Source organism: Stegostoma tigrinum, chromosome 20 (assembly GCF_030684315.1).
Source record: "Stegostoma tigrinum isolate sSteTig4 chromosome 20, sSteTig4.hap1, whole genome shotgun sequence".
Classification (NCBI taxonomy): Eukaryota; Metazoa; Chordata; class Chondrichthyes; order Orectolobiformes; family Stegostomatidae; genus Stegostoma; species Stegostoma tigrinum.
The window spans coordinates 46,956,998-46,977,844 of NC_081373.1; the positions used below are offsets into that span (position 1 = coordinate 46,956,998).

Below are 20,847 nucleotides of genomic sequence, written 5' to 3' on the forward strand. Positions count from 1 at the left end.
GGAGACAGAGGCTTTTGTATTAACCCATGTGTTAGGGGAAGACCCGAGTCTGAACAAACCTGAGTGATGAAGTGATGGTGACGGCAAACAGCACACATCCCGTTTTGGATGAGGGAGAGAGAGGAGTGATTGGGTAAATCACTGAGAGAGTGACAGGATCAGACTGAGTGTGTGTGAGTGAGAGTTAGAAGGGGAGGGGGCAGCTTGTGGCTATAACCTGGGTCCAGGACAGCTCAGGGAGTGGAGTCTATTTTGTGTGGTGGGGGGGGAGGAGGAGCTGGTAGAGCGGGACAGGTTCTTGATTGATTTCTGAGCGCTCACACTGACCTCTCCCAGCTCCCAGCATCATCTGTTGACAGCTTCAGGGTCCATGACAAATCCGGGGCAAACTAGAACTGGTTGAAGCTGAGCCGAGTTCATCTGCTGTTCACAAGCCGTCGCTGATCTCGCCATGTGTTTTAATAAATGTGTCACAACATTGTCCCTCAGATAGTGCTGGGAAATCCGCTCTCTTTCAGTGACTAAAGAGCTTGGAGAATCTTTGCCCGGATAATGCTGCTGACGGGGGCTGTCGGTTTAGTGGGGAAATCGAACATAACATGAAATGTGATCAAAAAGAGCGACGCGAACCAGTATCGCAGGCTACAAACGTGAAGCTAGCAATCGGTTCCCCTCACTACCTGCTCCCGGTCTCTCCAGCATTCACAATGTTCACTTTTACATCGGGACTAAAACTGGGTTCTGCAAGCAAACATTGCTGGAAATCCTTCCGTCCTTCCTTCCCCCAATTCATCTTCCAACCGCTGGCTGAGAATGACCAGGCTCTGGATCACTTGTGATACAGCGCTAGTGTCCCTCTCTCTGAGCCAGGGGCGCGCTCGCTTTGGCGATATGCCAAAGCTCTCCTCAACAGGCTGATTTGACATGAATTGCTCAAGGCAGACAGGATGAACTGAAGGCGTGCTATAACCGTCCGGGACAGTATCCCACAGGTTTAACATGGACCTCCTGCGCTGATTTACTACAGTCTTCAGTTTATCACGGATGTGAGAAACCCAGAGATGGTCCGGGAGACTATTGTCACCGGGACAGCCCCTTGGAGATTATCATTCAGCTTCTCTCAGTTAGCACCAATAATCTCTTCAAACTGTATTCCTGCTCCATTGGTCAAATCCTGATGGGCAGATTCCTCATGGTCTGGCTGTTCACACCTTCCCCCCCCACAACCCATAATATTTTTACCATCAACAGAAATGAAAACAAAATCTTCTCACGATCTTGCCAGGCAACGTCAGTGGAGCAGGAAAGTGGATGTTTCGGGTTGGGGCCCTTCATTTTGTGAAGTCAGGTGCCGACCCGAAACGTTAGCTTCCCTACTCCTTTGATGCTGCCTGGCCTGCTGTGTTCCTCCAGCTCCACACCTTGTTATCCAGCACTGGCAGTTCTTACTATCTTCTAATAACCTTCTAACCTTTTTTAAAGTGGGATGAGGACGTCATTGGCTAGGCCAGCACTTGTCCGTCCCTAATTGCCCAGAGGGTAGTTGAGAGTCAACCACATTGCTGTGGGTCTGGAGTCACATGTAGGCCAGCCCAGGTCAGGATGGTAGTTTCCTTCTCGAAAGGACATTAGTGACACAGATGGTTTTTTTTTTCAACAACTGACAAATAGTTACCATTAGACTCTGAATTCTAATTTCTTTTTCTATTGAATTCAAATGCCACCATCGGCTGCAGCAGAATTCGAACCTGGGTTCTCCAGAACATTACCTAGGGTCTCTGGATTAACAGTCAAGTGATAATACCACTGCCCATACGTTGGTGTTTACCTGGTCTGGCCTATATGTAACACAGGGCAGTGTGACTGACTCGTAATTGCACACAGAATTAGCCCAGTGGCTCACTCAGTCCAAGGATAATTCAGGGTGCATAGCTAAATGCTGGCCCTGTGAGCAGACGCCACATTCTGTAAATTAATACCAAAGAAGTCTTTGTTCTGTTTGAGGTAGTCAGGGCCAGCTTCCCCGTCTTAGGCATTGAAAAAAAAGTCACAGCACTTTGATGTGGCGCAGTGAATAATTGCCAAAGACTTGTCTTCATTTAGAGAAATGGAGGTGAAAGAGGGTGATATGACTGTACCCAGCTAATTGTAATGGAATGCTAATTGGAATGAATGACCGTTAGATATTGCACTACAGGTTAGACTGATTGTCTCTAGAATTATTCACGCCAAAACTATAACCACTGTTGCTAGCAGTATTAGTCTGAAGTGACCGTTCCGATTACATTTACACCGTAGCCTGAAGTGACTATTCCTAGGATGTTCACAGTGTAGTCTGGCGTGACTGTCCCTAGGACATTCATGCTGTAGTCTGGCATGACTGTCCCTAGGACATTCATGCTGTAGTCTGGCGTGACTGTCCCTGGGACAGTCACGCTGTTGCCTGGCGTGACTGTCCCTGGGACATTCACGCTGTAGCCCGGTGTGACTGTCCCCCGGACATTCACGCTCTAGCACGGCGTGACTGTCCCCAGGACATTCATGCTGTAGCCCGGTGTGACTGACCCCCGGACATTCACGCTCTAGCCTGGCGTGACTGTCCCCAGGACATTCACGCTGTAGCCCAGCGTGACTGTCCCCAGGGTGTTTGAGCTGTAGACTGGAGTGATCTTACAATGTGATAATTGTATTTTTCAGTCATATGTTCAAAATTTGTTGCCCAATTCACATCAGATGTGACTTGTGCAGATTCATGCTATTGAACAATGAGAAAACAAATTGCATTTGTCTCAGATCATAGTCCAGATTATGAGCAGGACAATATTTCACTCAAAGGATATTGCTGTCTGTCGCTTACTTGTGTTTCTTACAGGACCATGTTTTCCAGCAGGTGCAGTATTACAATGACAGTTGAAAATCTGTGTCATATCCTGATGTCATTTATATTACTTGCGCTTGAGTTTCTGGGAGCTGTGGGGAATATAAGTATAATTAAACAAAACAACATGGGAATATTAATTCCTTTTTAAAATTTTATGCAGAGTCATTAAGAAGTGGTGACTGAGATTTTGCTTCTGGAAACCTGAGCCATTAGAAAGAATAATTTGGAGTTTTATCACTGATTCTTTTGGAATTAACTAATTCTTAACATGGGATGTGGACAGCACTTATAAAAGTTGCATTTGTTGATCTCCCCAACTGCCCTTGCACTGTGTGGGTTGTTGGGTCATTTCAGAGGGTAGTTAAGAGTCAACCACATTCCTGTGAATCGAGAGTCACATTGGCCACACCAGGTACAGACAGCAGATTACCCTCCCTTACGGTTATTCATGAGCTAGGTGGATTTTTATGACAATTGTCAATGGTTGGCAAGAGATTTCTTCATTCAATTCCTTTGTTCCTACAACATCAGCTGAGGGATTCCTAGATTACTAGTCCACTGGTAAGTACCACTGTGTTACTGCCTGCCCTAATTGTAATTCCTGATTTAGTTTTTACATTGAATGCTGAGCAGAGAGCACTAGGGACTGAAGTTTTGTTTTGGGTCTTCTGCCTAGTTTGGACATTTTTGGGGCACAAAGGGCTGTTTCTTTGAGAAGAAGGGAACATCATTTCCCCCCAGTCCCTCACCATCACCACTACCCTCCCATCCCTACCTTCAATACCATGTACCCCAACCATGACCACATGCAATGACAGAGGAGGATGTTGGATTGTTCAAAGGTGAGGGATCTGACCAAGTGATGCTCACTGTACTTTACAACTTGTTGCTATCTGTCAGAGGAAGCCCTGTGCTGCACTGGGTAGTGTCCTTGCTCTGAGCCAAAACCTAGCATTCACTTCCCAGTACAGTACTTGATGACCATGGCAGGTGAATTCTCAATGTAACCAAAGGGGCTGAGTCGTAGAGATGTACAGCATGGAGACAGACCCCTTCAGTCCAACTTGTCCATGCTGACCGGATATCCTAGATAAATCTAGTCCCATTTGCCAACATTTTGCCCATATCGCTCTCAACCCTTCCTACTCATGTACCCATCCAGATTCCTTATAAATGTTGTAATTGTACCAACCTCCACCACTTTCTCTGGCAGCCTGTTCCATACACACATCACCCTCTGCTTGAAAACTTACCCTGTAAGCCCTTTTAAATTTTTTTTGCCTCTCACCTTAAACTTGTGCCCTCTTGTTTTGGACTCCCCTATCCTGGGGAAAAAGATTATATGCTTGCCCCTCATCATTTTATAAACCTCTATAACGTCAGCTTTCAGCCTCCAATACTGCAGGGAAAATAGCCCCAGCCTGAGATTGAGTAGACACCAGTGTAGCTTTTACCAATGGCTGGTGATGATAAGGGTGGTCAGCCATGTGACTGTTCATTTCTTTAGGTGGCAACATGCATGTAAAAATACATAATGCCCCAACTAGTTGGCCTGTCTGAGGAGGCGACTTGGATGAACAGCCAGCCAGAATCAGATTGCAGCAAACAGTATGGGGTCCAATCCCCATTCCAGTTTGGGTGGTTAGTGGACCAGCCTTGTGCCTGACTTTGAGCGGATGTTGTGCTGTAGGCCAGTGCTGCTTCTAGGTAGACAACTGAAGGAACCGTTGCTCCTTGGGAGAAGGCTGAGAAGGGATTAGGCTTTGTTCTCTGTCTCAAACTGGGGTCAACTTTTCAAATTCTTACAAATTTCTTTATCCAGGGTGGATTAACTTTATTTAGTGATGCAGGAAGCAATATTAACATCATTATGTCTCTGGTCACTGTGCTTTTAAATATTATGATTGTTCAGCGTCCTGAATAATTGTTATAATAATTGGGATTGACAACAGTTGTATTTATTTCAAAAGTAGATGCAGAAATAATTTTTCAATTTGTAGCCATAATTGTTCAGTTAATCACCACATTATCATGTTATTTACAAACAGCACACACCTTCTGCAATATATTATTCTGCTTGAGTGCTGTAATTGAAATTGTGACTGAAGTGAATGGGTAAGTGCAACATCTACAGAAAGACTGTCTGGCAATTTCACACCATCTTTTTCCTTTTGAATATACATATCGATGATTGAAGGGAACCTAGGATACATGGTTAACTTTTGGATATCCTTGTTCTCGCTTAAAGTCAACATATACCTGGGAACTGATTGTGAAATCAAACCCACGTAAAATCATAAATGCTCAAGGAATTTCTCGTTCAGAGGTTACACTGATTATTTGAACATAGTTAAACTGGTTAGGGGATGTAATACAGCTAGTTTCTGATTCAGAGAAAGATACTGACCCCATCTTGGATACCACGTCGGTTTGATGTCCATCACTGACCCCGCGCTGTCGCAGTCTCCGTCACTGACCCCGCGCTGTCTCTGCCTCCGTCACTGTTCCCGCGCTGTCACTGTCCCAGTCACTGACCCGGCACTATCTCCGTCTCCGTCACAGAGCCCGCGCTGTCTCCGTCAACATCACAGAGCCCGCGCTGTCTCCGTCTCCGTCACAGACCCCGCGCTGTCTCCGTCTCCGTCACAGAGCCCGCGCTGTCTCCATCTCCGTCACAGAGCCCGCGCTGTCTCCGTCTCCGTCACAGAGCCTGCGCTGTCTCCGTCTCTGTCACTGACCCTGTGCTGTCTCCGTCTCGGTCACTGACCCCGCGCTGCCTCCGTCTCCGTCACTGACCTCGCACTGTCTCTGTCTCGGCCACTGACCCCACGCTGTCTCCATCACTGACCCCGCGCTGTCTCTGTCTCCATCACTGACCCTGCGCTGTCTCCGTCCCCGTCACTGACCCCACGCCATCCCTGTCACTGACCCCGCACTGACTCCGTCCCCGTCACTGACCCCGCGCTGTCTCTGTCTCCCTCACTGAGCCCGCACTGTCTCCGTCACTGACCCCACGCTGTCACCGACCCCGCGCTGTCTCCGTCTCCGTCACAGAGCCCACGCTGGCTCCGTCTCCGTCACAGAGCCCGCGCTGTCTCCGTCTCCGTCACAGACCCCGCGCTGTCTCCGTCTCCGTCACAGACCCCGCGCTGTCTCCGTCTCCGTCACAGAGCCCACGCTGGCTCCGTCTCCATCACAGAGCCCACGCTGGCTCCGTCTCCGTCACAGAGCCCGCGCTGTCTCCGTCTCCGTCACAGACCCCGCGCTGTCTCCGTCTCCGTCACAGACCCCGCGCTGTCTCCGTCTCCGTCACAGAGCCCACGCTGGCTCCGTCTCCATCACAGAGCCTGCGCTGTCTCCGTCTCCGTCACAGACCCCGCGCTGTCTCCGTCTCCGTCACAGACCCCGCGCTGTCTCCGTCTCCGTCACAGACCCCGCGCTGTCTGCGTCTCCGTCACAGACCCCGCGCTGTCTGCGTCTCCGTCACAGAGCCCGCACTGTCTCCGTCTCCGTCACAGAGCCCGTGCTGTCTCCGTCACAGACCCCGCGCTGACTCCGTCTCGGTCACAGAGCCTGCGCTGTCTCCGTCTCGGTCACCGAGCCCGCGCTGTCTCCATCTCCGTCGCTGAACCGGCGCTGTCTTCATCTCCATCACTGAGCTGGTGCTGTCTCCGTCTCCGTCACTGAGCCCGCGCTGTCTCCGTCTCCGTCACTGAGCCCACTCTGTTTCCGTCCCCGTCACTGACCCCGCGCTGACTCTGTCCCCGTCATGGACCCCGCGCTGTCTCCGTCTCTGTCACTGACCCCACGCTGTCCCTGTCTCCGTCACTGGCCCCGCGCTGTCTCCATCACTGACCCCACGCTGTCTCCGTCACTGACCCCACGCTGTCTCCGTCCCCATCACTGACCCCACGCTGTCTCCGTACCCGTCACTGACCCCGCGCTGTCTCTGTCTCCCTCACTGACCCCTCGCTGTCTCCCTCACTGATCCTGCGCTGTCTCCGTCACTGGGCCCGCGCTGTCTCCGTCACTGAGCCCGCACTGTCTCAGTCTCCGTCACTGACCCAGCGCTGTCTCCATCTCCGTCACTGACCCCGCACTGTCCTTGTCTCCGTCACTGACCCCGCGCTGTCTCCGTCACTGACCCCGCGCTGTCTCCGTCACTGACCCCGCGCTGTCTCCGTCACTGACCACACGCTGTCTCCGTCACTGACCCTGTGCTGTCTCCGTCTCCATCACTGTCCCCGCACTGTCTCCGTCTCCATCACTGACCCCGCGCTGTCTCAGTCACTGACACCGCGCTGTCTCAGTCACTGACCCCGCGCTGTCTCAGTCACTGACACCGCGCTGTCTCTGTCTCTGACCCCGCGCTGTCTCTGTCTCTGACCCCGCGCTGTCTCTGTCTCTGACCCCGCGCTGTTGCTGACCCCGCGCTGTCTCTGTTTCTGACTCCGCGCTGTCTCTGTCTCCGTCACTGAACCCACGCTGTCGCCATCACTGACCCCGTGCTGTCTCTGTCTCCGTCTCTGTCTCTGTCACTGACCCTGCGCTGTCTCCGTCACTGACCCCGCACGTCTCCGTCACTGACTCCACGCTGTCTCTGTCTCTGACCCCGCGCTGTCTCTGTCCCTGTCACTGACCCCGCACTGTCTCCATCACTGACCCCGCGCTGTCTCTGTCTCTGTCACTGACCCCGCTCTGTCTCTGTCACTGACCCCGCTGTGTCTCTGTCACTGACCCCGCACTGTCTCCATCACTGACCCCGCGCTGTCTCTGTCTCTGTCACTGACCCCGCTCTGTCTCTGTCACTGACCCCGCGCTGTCTCTGTCTTTGTCATTGACCCCGTGCTGTCTCTGCTTCTGTCACTGACCCCGCGCTGTCTTCATCTCCGTCACTGACCCCACGCTGTCTCCATCTCCGTCACTGACCCCGCGCTGTCTCTGACTCTGTCTCTGACCCCGCGCTGTCTCCATCTCTGCCACTGACCCCACACTGTCTCCGTCACTGACCCCGCACTCTCTCTGTCTCTGACCCTGCGCTGTCTCCGTCACTGACCCCGCGCCGTCTCTGTCACTGACCCCACGCTGTCTCTGTCACTGACCCCGCGCTGTCTCTGCCTTTGTCACTAACCCCGTGCTGTCACCATCACTGACCCCGCGCTGTCCCCGTCTCTGTCTCTGTCACTGACCCCGCGCTGTCTCTGTCTCTGACCCTGTGCTGTCTCTGTCTCTGACCCCGCGCTGTTGCTGACCCTGCGCTGTCTCTGTCTCTGACTCCGCGCTGTCTCTGTCTCCGTCACTGACCCCACGCTGTTGCCATCACTGACCCCGCGCTGTCTCTGTCTCCGTCTCTGTCTCTGTCACTGACCCTGCGCTGTCTCCGTCACTGACTCCACGCTGTCTCTGTCTCTGACCCCGCACTGTCTCTGTCACTGACCCTGCGCTGTCTCCGTCACTGACCCCGCACGTCTCCGTCACTGACTCCACGCTGTCTCTGTCTCTGACCCCGCGCTGTCTCTGTCTCTGACCCTGTGCTGTCTCTGTCTCTGACCCCGCGCTGTTGCTGATCCCGCGCTGTCTCTGTCTCTGACCCCGCGCTGTCTCCGTCTCTGTCACTGACCCCGCGCTGTCGCCATCACTGACCCCGCGCTGTCTCTGTCTCTGTCACTGACCCCGCGCTGTCTCCATCTCCGTCACTGACCCCACGCTGTCTCCGTCACTGACCCCGTGCTGTCTCCATCACTGACCCCGCGCTGTCTTCATCTCCGTCACTGACCCCGTGCTGTCTCCGTCACTGACCCCGCGCCGTCTCTGTCTCTGACCCCGCGCTGTCTCTGTCACTGACCCCGCGCTGTCTCTGCCTTTGTCACTAACCCCATGCTGTCTCCATCACTGACCCCGCGCTGTCTCTGTCACTGTCTCTGTCACTGACCCCGCGCTGTCTCTGTCTCTGTCTCTGTCTCTGTCACTGACCCCGCGCTGTCTCTGTCTCTGTCACTGACCCCACGCTGTCTCTGTCTCTGACCCCGCGCTGTCTCTGTCTCTGTCACTGACCCCGTGCTGTCTCTGTCTCTGACCCCGCGCTGTCTCTGTCTCTGTCTCTGACCCCGCGCTGTCTCTGTCTCTGTCACTGACCCCGTGCTGTCTCTGTCTCTGTCTCTGACCCCGCGCTGTCTTTGTCTCTGTCTCTGACCCCGTGCTGTCTCTGTCTCTGACCCCGCGCTGTCGCTGCCTCTGACCCCGTGTTGTCTCTATCTCTGCCTCTGACCCCGCGCTGTCTCTGTCTCTGCCTCTGACCCCGCACTGTCTCTATCTCTGCCTCTGACCCCGCTCTGTCTCTGCCTCTGACCCCGAGCTGTCTCTGTCTCTGTCTCTGACCCCGCGCTGTCTCTGCCACTGACCCCGCGCTGTTTCTTCCTCTGTTAGTGGCCCTGTGCTGTCCCTGTTTCATTCATTATTAACACCGTTTCTCCTATTAACTGGATGGGAATTTTGAGGGAGTCTGAAACTTCGCTGACTGGGCCTTTACTTTCAACTATACCTTCTGCCCTGTGGTTTCTTCGGTGTTAGTCGGCTAAACTCCTGGCATTCCCTCCCTGACGGCATTGTACATCTGTCTGCTGCTTTCGGACTTTAGCAGTTGAAAGCTTCTGCCTTGCGCCATCATATTTAGGGCAGGTTGTGCTGGGCATTAAATGCTGGTTCAGACATGATCACCCACATCCCACCAGTGAATGCTGTAAACAAAACAAGAACAAAAGTCTGGCAGATGTTTATCGTGTGAAATAAGCATGGTAATATCATCACAGGCATTGTTTATCATAGTTACAAAGATAATTGTTTCTGATGTGGTCCTTTGGGAATCTCAGCATGTGGTACGAACTAACTGGAAGCACTCAATTTATATCAAACACAGTGTTGTGAACTGCCAAGCAAGTCTGAAAAGTCGGGTCCACATTCCAAGCTCATTCATAATTGAAGGATATCCTTATTTGTCATGTTATGATGTAATATTTTGCCAAAATCTGTGAGCTGTCGTCTTGATAATGTTTTCTGTTTGCTTGTAAGACAGAGCTGAATGTAGAGAACCGCAAGACAGTGGACTGTGATCAACCCCTCCCTATTAACGAACTGTCGATGATCTAAATATTTCACCATACTGCCCATTGACCACTGTGCAATAAAGCTTTTGTGTAACTTGGCAAGATGTTTGTTGAGAGAGATGGGGCACAATTTCTCAATGGTAGCTTGAATTGAATTGAATGTGCTTTATTGCACATGAGTACAGTGAAAAGTTGACAAGCCGCTACATTACAGCACCACCTTAAGTACAACGGTCCCTTGGTACAGATTCTTGAGTGAAAATTCTTAGGCAAAAAAGAACTAGCTAAATAAAGAAATAAAGTATCCAGCAATAGAGACCTTCAAAAGTGCAAAATCATTGTAATAGATTAGGAAAGTAAAGATATAGAAAAGTAGAAAGCCTGCTTCAAGCTGACCACCATCATCCCTGTACTGAAGGAATGGCACACAACGTGCCTTAATGACTACCACCCAATAGCTCTGACCTCAATAATCATGAAGTGCTTCACGAGGCTAGTCATGGCCCACATCAACTCCAGTCTCTCAATCTGCCTTGATCCCCTATGGTTTGCTTACCAACATAACGGGCCCAGAGTGGAGGCCATTTCCCTCACTCATCCCTGGAATACCTGGGCAACAAAGACACCCATATCAGGTTCCTGCTCATTGACTATAGCTCCACCTTCAACACCATTATCCCCTCCAGACTGATCTTAACACTGTGTGACCTTGGTCTCGGCTCCATCCTCTGCAACTGGCTCCTTGGCATTCCGAACCATAAGCCGCAGTTAGTGAGGATAGGTAACTGCACTTCCACAACAACAATGAATGTTGGAGGCATCCTCAGCCCCCTACTGTACTCCCAGTACACCCACATCTGTGTTGTCAAATTTCAAATGAAAGCCTTCTACAAATTCGCTGATGACACCACACGAGTGAAACGGATATCTCACGATGACGAGTCAAAACAGAGAAGGGAGATAGAGGGCCTGGTGACATGGTGCAATGAAAACAGCCTCTCTCTCTATGTCAGCAAAACTAAAGAACCGATGGTTGACTTCAGAAAGAAAGGAGAAGAACACATTCCCCCATCTACATCAGTGGAACTGAGGCTGAGAGGGTGGAGAGCATGAAATTCCTCAGAGTGACGATAACTGAAGACCTGTCCTGGCCTTCCTACGTAAATGCGACAGTCAAGGAGGCACAACAATGGCTGTTCTTCCTCAGGCTTCTCAGGAAATTTGACATGCCCATAAGGTCCCTCACCAACTTCTACAGATGCACCATTGAAACCATACTGTCCGGGTGCGTAACAGCCTGGTGTGGCAACTGCTCTTCCCAGGACTGTAAGTAACTACAGAAGGTGCTGTGCACAGCCCAGACCATCATGGAAGCCAACCTTCCATCCATGGAGATAGTAGGAACTGCTGATACTGGAGAATCTGAGATAACAAGGTGTAGAGCTGGATGAGCACAGCAGGCCAAGCAGCAACAGAGGAGCAGGAAGGCTGACGTTTTGGGTCTAGACCCTTCTTCACAAAAGGATCTGGACCCGAAATGTCAGCTTTCCTGCTCCTCTGATGCTGCTTGGCCTGCTGTGCTCATCCAGCTCTACACCTTGTTATCTTTTCCATCCATGGACCCCATTTACATGGCTTGCTGCTGCACAAACCTGTCAACAACATCAAAAACCCATCGCACTTTGGCGATGATCTCTTACAACTTCTTCCATCAGGCAGAAGATACAGAAGCCTGAACACATGCAAGCAGGTTGAGGAATGGCTTCTTTCTGGCCATTATCAGGCTGATGAATGGATTCTTTAGCCTTAAGTAATGCTGATCTTGCTTACGTTGATCTCGTCTAGAGCAAGCCCTTTGCAGTGTAACCTGTGTGCCTCTGTCTAAATCTTTTTGATCTGTACATCCTTACTATGATCTGCCCGTATTGCCCGTTAACAAAACTTTTCTCTGTACTTCAGTGCAGGAGACAATAAATCAACCAACCGATCCTTTCATGATAATGTAATAAAGTAGAAAAGAAACCGAAAAGAAATTTAAAAAACGGAACTTTAAAGTGAAGTCCACATTGTCCATTTCATGCCTTTGGACTCGAGGACCTGAACTCCTGTTGGAATCCCGGGCTGGACCCACCCTGATGCCGAAGAAAATGCTAAACGGACTGAAGCTGAGACAGGGATTGACCCAGACCAATACCAACCAAAACAGCCTCGGAAACTGCTGAAAGGAATTCCGCACTAACCACACAACCTCAAAGGCGCTGCAGAAGCCTCGAGGCAGCCCCAGGCCTTCAGAATCCTGGGCCTGGAGACACCTCGCCTTCAGCTTCCGCCAGAGTGGCCTAGTCGAAGGAGCCACACCAGGTACGGTTTCACAAGGAACGGGTAGGTCCACACCTCTTCCTCTACAGCAACAGCCCCTCGAACCTCCTCCCTCACCTGATACCACCCACAGAAAGGTCAAATAAATTGATGTTTGAAAAATAATATTAAAAAAAGAGAAAGAAAACAGATGCATGTAGCAGGCCTGGCAAGCAGACCAGGAGCCTGGATACTTCCTACCCTGCATCTACCATTTTTGTTCAACTTTGGCACTGGATTGCCAATCACTCCTCTCCTCTGGTAAGAAGACCTTACCAATGGAACATGATTTTTTTACAAGCCTGAGTTCTTCTGTGAATTCCCTTATCAAATGCACCTGGATCCTGTGGGATCTCTCGGCTCCTGGTAAGTTTATGGGTTTTAGTTGCTGTAACACAAGCTATATTGCAATATTGGACAACATTTTGGGGTATACCCACAGACAGAGAGAGAGATGGAGCATCATGAGAAACAGATGTAAAATGGCCTTTGCTAGAAATACACATGATGACTGCGGGAAAGAGTATGTTTGATTGGGTGTTGAAGCTGCTTCCAAAGGTGGCATGGCATGATCGAAGAGGATCCAAGTAGTTCTGAAAGCAGCAACCAGGTAAGGAAACCCTGTTGTATCCAAGCCTCCTGAAGGATCAAACAGTTCTGCGAGGAGCAATGGGAGTCCATAATAAACTAAGAAACCAACAAAGCTAAGATAAACCAGGAGGGACAGAGAAATCTAATGAGAAATGGGCAGAGACTTGCACAAGGTGATTAGCAGCGGTGGAAGCGGGTAAGAGGTTCCAGACAGTGATCTGATGTAGCATGTCGGCTCTGTCTAAGCTGGGCTTCATCAGGGTGTCAGTGTTGGAGTGCTAGGTGGGAGACAAGGTTAAACATCCAGGAGGTGAATAAGTGTTCAGGAACTCCAGGTCTGAATTACTTTGGAGCAAGGTAAAATGTGAAGTATTTTATTGAAAACTCTCTGGAGGAAGACCCAAGTGTTAATAAAACTTCTATGACTTTCAGTAATGACCTGATGTACGTGTGGATAGCTAAATCTTCTGGAGAATTTGCATTTAATGTGCAGGGTATTGTGTTCAACTATAATTTGTTGATTATTCAATGTTTGCATCATACTGATTATGTGTGCAAGAGTGAAAGTTAGGTATTACAATGTACCATTTTACTTTATAGCTATTATAATGAAGTTATGTTTAATTGTTCAAAACCTTCTAAGCTTGTGGAATCATTTGATTAGTAAGAATTCGGAATTACCCAAACTTCATCTGTTTTAAACAAGAAGTTTTTGGTCTCCAACCAGGCCATAACTAGACTTGGAGGATTAATCCTTGATGTGATTCAGCTTGTTTCATCAGTGTCTATACAGACTGCTGTTATCATGGTGACAGGGCAAGTGCTGTTTGTGAGTCATTGATTAGATACCAGTTGTGATCCAAGGCTTAACAGACATACGTTTTGATTTTCTCCTTGGGAAATGTTTCACGTGAGCACAGATAGGATTTTATACTTGACAATGTTCATTGATATCTTCATTATGATCAATCTCAAGCCAGTCATGAGTCATGATCTAAATGCCAAATACCCATAATACTGCTGTCTTTTAGTCGATGTGTTCCACACTTGTGGTGATGTTAGGAGACTTTAATTCTGAAAAGGGCTCGAGTGGTGATAGTTTTCCTACACTCAGGAGGCCTGGTTCCAAGTCCCAGCTGCTCCGGATTGTGCCGTAACATCTGAACAGGTCGATTAGGTAAATATCTGCTGCTCTGGCTCAAGTTCGGTGACATTATTGCTGTTACCTGTCAAGACAGGAAGCCAGGTTCTATATACAGTGATAATATAGCTTTGTTTGTAATAATCTGTTCAGAAGTACATTTTTCACATCTTGGGATGTTTAAAATCTGTACTAAATTAGGGACATAAACCATTTGACCAATTCTAACTTGATTTACAAGTTTCCCAGTCTGACAGCAAAGTCATCAGAATGGTGTAGAAGATACAAAAACAAAGTTGCTGGAAAAGCTCAGCAGGTCTGGCAGCATCTGTAGAGGAGAAAACGGAGTTAACTTTTTGAGTCCGGTGACCCTTCCTCAGAAGGGAAGAAAGTTCGCTGTTATTGATTGGAGGTGGTCAGTCAACAGTTCCATAAAGCAGTTGTCTCCTTAGGGGTAGTGTCAGGTTCGTTTTCGGAGACCCTCACGGACTTGCTGCAATAACAAGACACTGACCTGTTTAGAAAAACACAAATCCTTTTATTACCAAGCAAGTCCAAGCTGTGGAGAATCACTGTACTCAACCCGGCACAGAGTGCAGAGTCTCGCAAGTAATTCTCTCCGAGCAGCGGACAGTCCCCGCTTTTTATACTTTACAGAAGACATGATACAGAAAACAATTTCACAATTTACAAAAGACACGATTCATGAAACAATTACTACAACAGACAAAGACAGGATACCAAACAAGTATTGCATCAAGAGCATAAAAGACCAGGATATAGTATCGCTTGCTAGTGAAGTAGCTGCTAATGGCGGGAGGCGATTTCGAGTCGTTGTCTGGAACGGATTGTGATTTCAAGTTGCCAGTTTGTCTGGCTGGAACAAAGTCAGTGCCCTGGCCTCTTTGCCAGCGACAGAAGTTACATGCTTTAGAGGTTTCACACCTTTACAAATTTTCCCCACCTAACCCTATTTGAAACTGTTTAATTCTAATTTTATTCAGTCAGGAAGCTTAAGACAGTGTCTGCATACTGATGTGTGGGAAGATAAGGAGTTACAAAAGCTTTACACTGAATTCCTAGCTGGGCAGGAAGCTTCAGGGCAGTGCCTGCATACCTATGTGTAGGTAGATAAAAGTTTACTTCTATAAATTAAAGTCTCTGTATAGGAATCAAATGCAGATAAAAGACTTTAATTTATAGAAGCATAGAAATCAATGGGATGTTATCACATTAACATCTCATTAGGAGACTAAGATAACCCAAATAGCTTGACATAATTTTCCAGGTCTCTCAGTATTCCATAAGAAAAGAAAATTAAGGTGCCCTAGGGCCTGAATTTGTTACAAGTGTTACATTCATGTCATTCTACCTCAACAATGCCATTGCATCTCCAATGCAATGAACCTTTAGTTTTGTCAGTGCAGTGTGCATTGCAAAGGGGACATGGTCAAATCGTAGCTCTGTTCTGCACACCTCATTCACTGCCACAGCATCATCATTTCTTTCGACTACAATGGATTGAAGTTCATCACATTTATTATTTAAAGATTTAGCATTACACAAAAGAGAAAATGACACCCTGGGAGGGTTGTGTTTATATTTGGGATTCACCTTAGGTTTCTTGACGAAATGTGATGCCAGATGTTTGAGCCGGTCTCCGATGAATGCTGGTGGAATTATGGCACTGGATATGATGTTATTCAGACTGAGTTTCAGGAATGCTGCAGATGGGGAATGTTGTTTGCCTAGAAATGTTTTATTTTTCAGGCGTTTGAAAGTGGCAACACGATTCAGATTTGCACATTTTAATACTGCATTGGTTTGAATAGCATTGCGGCAAATGTATTGAACATCTTTCAGCTCTGCTTACAGCGGTGGTTAGTATCTTAGCAACCACTGCTGAGCATGCACACTGCTCCCACTGGTTCATTGGGGCACAAGTCTTCACTGCCTCTTGAGGATGATGTTTACTCCAGGTTTGTGGGTTCTGTTGTGGGCTTTATTGTGACTGAACAGTTCAACTCGCTGACCTTTCAGCACACGTACCAGGATGTGCCACGAGCCAGGGCGATCTGAAATGCACAATTTGCTTCCTTCATCATGCCTCTTTGCCTTATCACTCAGACGTGGTAACTCAAAATATAATGCTGCTTAATGGGCACATTGTTGCTATTTTGAATCACTTTCCTTTCATTGTTGTCACTTCAAAGAAGGCTTCAGAAAATCTTTGGAACATTTCTTTGTTCTCTGCTGGAACAGACCCCATGCTATTGAGTGTTGAGAGCAGGCAAGACACATGTATACAATTTGTCAAAGTTCATTTTGAAGGAGCTTTGCCTGAATGCTTGTGGATTTGGTATCAAGAAGGACATTAGCCTTCTTTGATGGTATTCCCAGAGGATGCAGTGGAGCCTTGCTGAAGGAGTTTCTCTAATGTTCTTATGTGTTGCTGGTACACAGTTCAGGTCTCAATGCTGTACAGGAATGGGGCGATGAGAACTGATCTGCAATTTGTTGACTTGTGGAGGTCTTTGTTGTTGAGAACTCACTGCCATAGTTTGTGGAAGGCTGCATTGGCACTGCTGATCCAGCGTTGGATCTCCTCCACAGTGATGTCGCTTTAAGAGAGGTGGTTGCCAAAACATAAGAAATGTTTAAATATTCCAGAATGGCTGACCCTGTGTGGGTGGATATGAGTTTTGTTCTCGCAATGTTTAACTGTGGCTCTTGTCGGCAGAATTGAAGAGCTCAAGCGTAGCTTCCAAATCCAGTGCAGATGGTATTACAATCATTCACAACCTGCAGGCTATATTAATCTATGGTGGTCAGTTTAGTCTTGGCATGGAGCTATGTACAGCACATGCACTGAAGTGGTTTTGAGAAGACAGCTCACCGTCACCTTCTCGGGGAAATAAATGCTGGCCCAGCTAACGAAGACCGCATCCCAGGGAAGTATATGGAAGAAATCTAGAGAGCTTTGTGATTCATTAATTCAAGTGGCTTGGTCAGGTTTTGGTTGACTCTGAAATGGCTTAGCAAGCCAACTAATTTTAGGCAATTAAGGATGGGCAAAAAATGAAGATGAGTTAACAAAGGAAATTGCAATGAAGAGCTTCTGGTTGTGTTATTGACACCTTTTTCCTCAAACGACAACAAAAACTGTGTGGGAAGTTTCTTCAGCATATAATGTGTCACAGGGAGAATTTTCCCAGCTGCTGACTCAGGTGAACATAAGCCAGAATGCCCCCGAAGTGACCAACAGGGAAATACCTCAATATGATTTTCTTCCTCTATAAAGATAGCTACAAAAGTTGGATTCCTGAAAATAGGAGAGTTGGAGGAGAAAGGTGTTAGAGTTCTTCTGCTTCCCAAATCACAACTCCATAAAGTGTGTATATACAGGCTTTCTTGCTTTTCATCCGTCAGTAGTAATGGTCTAGTGGTAATGTCACTGGCCTCTCAATCCAACATTCATGCAAGTGTCTTCAAAATCCCACTATGGTACATGCTGCAATTTGAAATGAATGAAATTTGAAATAGCGACCTCATCTAATGGTAACCATGTAACTGCTGCCATTTGTCTCCATCTAGCTCACTAAAGCCCTTTAAGGAAGGAAATCTTCTGTCCTTTCCTGGTCAAGTCTACATATAACTCTGGACCCACAGCAATGTGGTTGATTCTTAGCCACCCTCTGGGAAATGAGGCATGGATAATAAATGTTTGCCTAGCCAAAGACCCCCGGACCATGTGAGTGATTTTTTTAAAAAAATCAGTTTGATTACTCATTGCAGTTCATCCACGGATGGGTGGTCCCCTCCAATGGCTTCTACAACAGGGTTACTGGACAATCATCTGTCACTCATGGTTGAGTTGTTGAAAATGTCCATTCTAGTATTGATAGATGACCATTGCCATCCTTAAATATTGTAGCAATATGCAGTGGGAAAAGGGAATTTTATCCCTGACCTTAGTCCGTAGATGAAGCCTGGTAATTTCAAAAATCCTTGCATCTTGTGATGCTCAGTATATTGTTGGATCTTTTGGATCCCTTTTCACTGATCTTCTTGATCTGTCTTTGGATATCGTTCTTGAGCTCTTGAATAGTATCTTCTTGACATGAGACCTTAGGTCAGTGTTTACTTCAATTACATTTAGCTCAGTAGACTGGTCTGTGATGCAGAGTGTTGGTAATAGCATGGGTTCAATTCCTGCACTGATTGAGGTTAGCATGAAGGACTCTCCTTCTCAACCTCTCCCCTCACCCAGTCCTCAGGTTAAAACACCACCGGTCATCTCTCTCTATTGAGAGAGCGGTCCTATAGTTAAGTATGATTGTGATGAATTTATCTTCACCTTACGTTTTAAAGGTGCTATAAAAATGCAAATTGTTATTCACAATCCTTGGTTTTGAAATGAAATAATTTAACAATCATTAGTTATATTCACCAAAGCACCTGCTGTCAGAATGGATTTGAAGTTAGAGATGGAACTGTTCCATTGAAACCCATTTTCAACAAACAAAATATCTGCTGATGTGAAATTTTAGTTTTGTCCTCGACTGATTATGAATAATTGGAAACTCCTAACCACTTGCAATGCAAGTGTTAATGAGCTCATTGGGAAAGTGCTGTTATTTGCCTACAGCAGAATCAAGCTGTCATTTTGAACCCGTTTAAGGAAGTTTGGCATTGGAATGCAATCAGAAACATACCAATACAAAACTTGACTTGAAACAGAGAAAACAATACAAATAGACTCCCATCCAAGCCACTGAAGAAGCCAGAAGCAGTGAACTGGACAAACAACTATGATTTTTAAGACTTGTTGGCATATTTGTAAGATATGACAGAATCTGGTGCCTAGGTCTGGGTGTAGTTTGAAGCGACTGACTAAACTTGATGTTAACTTTGAAAAAGGTTCAACAGATACTTAGGCTTGATCAGTCACTGCTAAAATATTGTAACTGAAGGAATGCCAAGGTCTTTTTGGAATTTACTTCTGGGAAATGATGTCTATCATGGTTTGAATCTGAACTTACTCCAAGCAACTGAAAATGAACAAAAATAAGAATAGCAACTCTTTTTGAACATTCTGCAATGGTTCCACTCACCGATCTCGGCCGTGGCTTCAGTACGAACTCAGAAAGAATCCCTAGCTCTGTTGTCATCTAGTGATACACTGAGGTAAACTGCAATTGGTCGTCAATGGGAATTGACTTGGATTTCGACTTGAATTAAGTAGAAATCCTGTAACTGGGGCCTTTGCAGACTTTGGAGACGAAAGGTGAGATAATGAAGATCTAAAACTGTGGAATGAAATCAATAAAGTAGCCAGTGACGGTGAGGGAACAGTGGTGGAAGAGCACACATGCTCAGTTATAAAAAGTGAAGAAATGAAAGACTGGCTCAAGAAATAAAGACCTTTAAGATGAGATGTTCAGTGACTGGTTATAGATTGATTCTTAATATTTCGTGTGGGCTCTCTTCGCCAACTGTACGTGTGAGTAACCATACTGCAGGAGGTGAAATCCTGTATGATGTGTTCAGCAATGAGCCACCTTCAAGTTACCTTGGAGTGGTAGAGTACATTTGAAGATTCAGACCATTGAGTAAAGGAGATTTAGTAGATTTAAGAATTAAAAAATGTCTGTGTCACATTTTATGAAGGTTTCTTTTGTTGAAATGAGAAGAGAGAATAATGTGGCTTTTTAATAAATGGATGCAGCTTCTATAAACTTAAAAGAAGGTATGAAAAGATACTTTAATTAAAAAAAACTTACCAATTCTTCTAAGAAACCAAAGAGTAAGCAATGAGAGACAACCACCTTAGCAACATAGAGAACTATTTTAGCAACTAGTATTCAAAAAAAATGTAGAGTGTACTGGAATTTAGACTGAAAATATGTTACAGGAAACAGTGCGATCCAGAAAGTATTGGGAAAGTTGTAATAATTTTCAAATGGAAAAATCATAGAAACAATTTGAATAATGTATTTTTTTTCTTCTGTTAGGCTAGTTCCTGACCAAAGAGCACTGTGGTTGAATGACTAAGAGGAAGAAAAAATTGCATTTAGTCACTGTTGCAATGTAGGAAATGTGGAGCCAAGATACGCACAGCAAGCTCCCACTAACAGCAACATGATTATGACCAGATAATCCTGCAGCCTTCTGTGATATCCATCACCCTGGCAGCAGGGAGACAATATCCCATCCTAGAACCATGTATATGATTCGAGAAATGCCAGTATGTTGTCCTAACTAACGAATCCCATATCACAATTGCTGGTCACTTTTATCTTCCTCTAAAAAGCTGCGTTGCTTATGGTGCCACAGCGATGGCTCTGACTGCAAACCCTTGAGAAACCACGGCCATTTTCAACTTGCAAAATGGAAAAATGATGAATGAGAGGGATCCCAGGAGATTGTCTGCATGTTTTGTTTGGATTACTTGGCGGTCACCTATTCCAGGCGCTTAAACTGCAGTGTGACTACCTCTCTAAATGTGTGATCGATGTGACACTCAGTCTGGTGGATGCGCCATACTGACTCCAGCAGCCACTTGATCCCTGAAAACCAGAGCTTATGTTGCTACAACTGCAGCTGTGGTCACCTGGAACAGTGGTATGCTTCATGCGTTCCCACATATTACAGACGATATATTCCACTTGACGGAGGTGCACTACCAGATATTAACTTTACTTCCCCTCCTTTAACTTTATTCTGCGTTGGATTGCTTGTACCACTGTTTTATCTTGGCCCTGACTTTCTGT

At 46.9% G+C, this 20,847-nt stretch overlaps 1 protein-coding gene across 3 annotated transcripts in view; it reads left to right on the forward strand.

Moving 5' to 3' along the window:
- prkg1b (protein kinase cGMP-dependent 1b) overlaps positions 1–20,847 on the forward strand; it is a 716,840-nt gene that overhangs the window by 90,316 nt on the left and 605,677 nt on the right. The gene's annotated exons all lie outside the window — the stretch shown is intronic.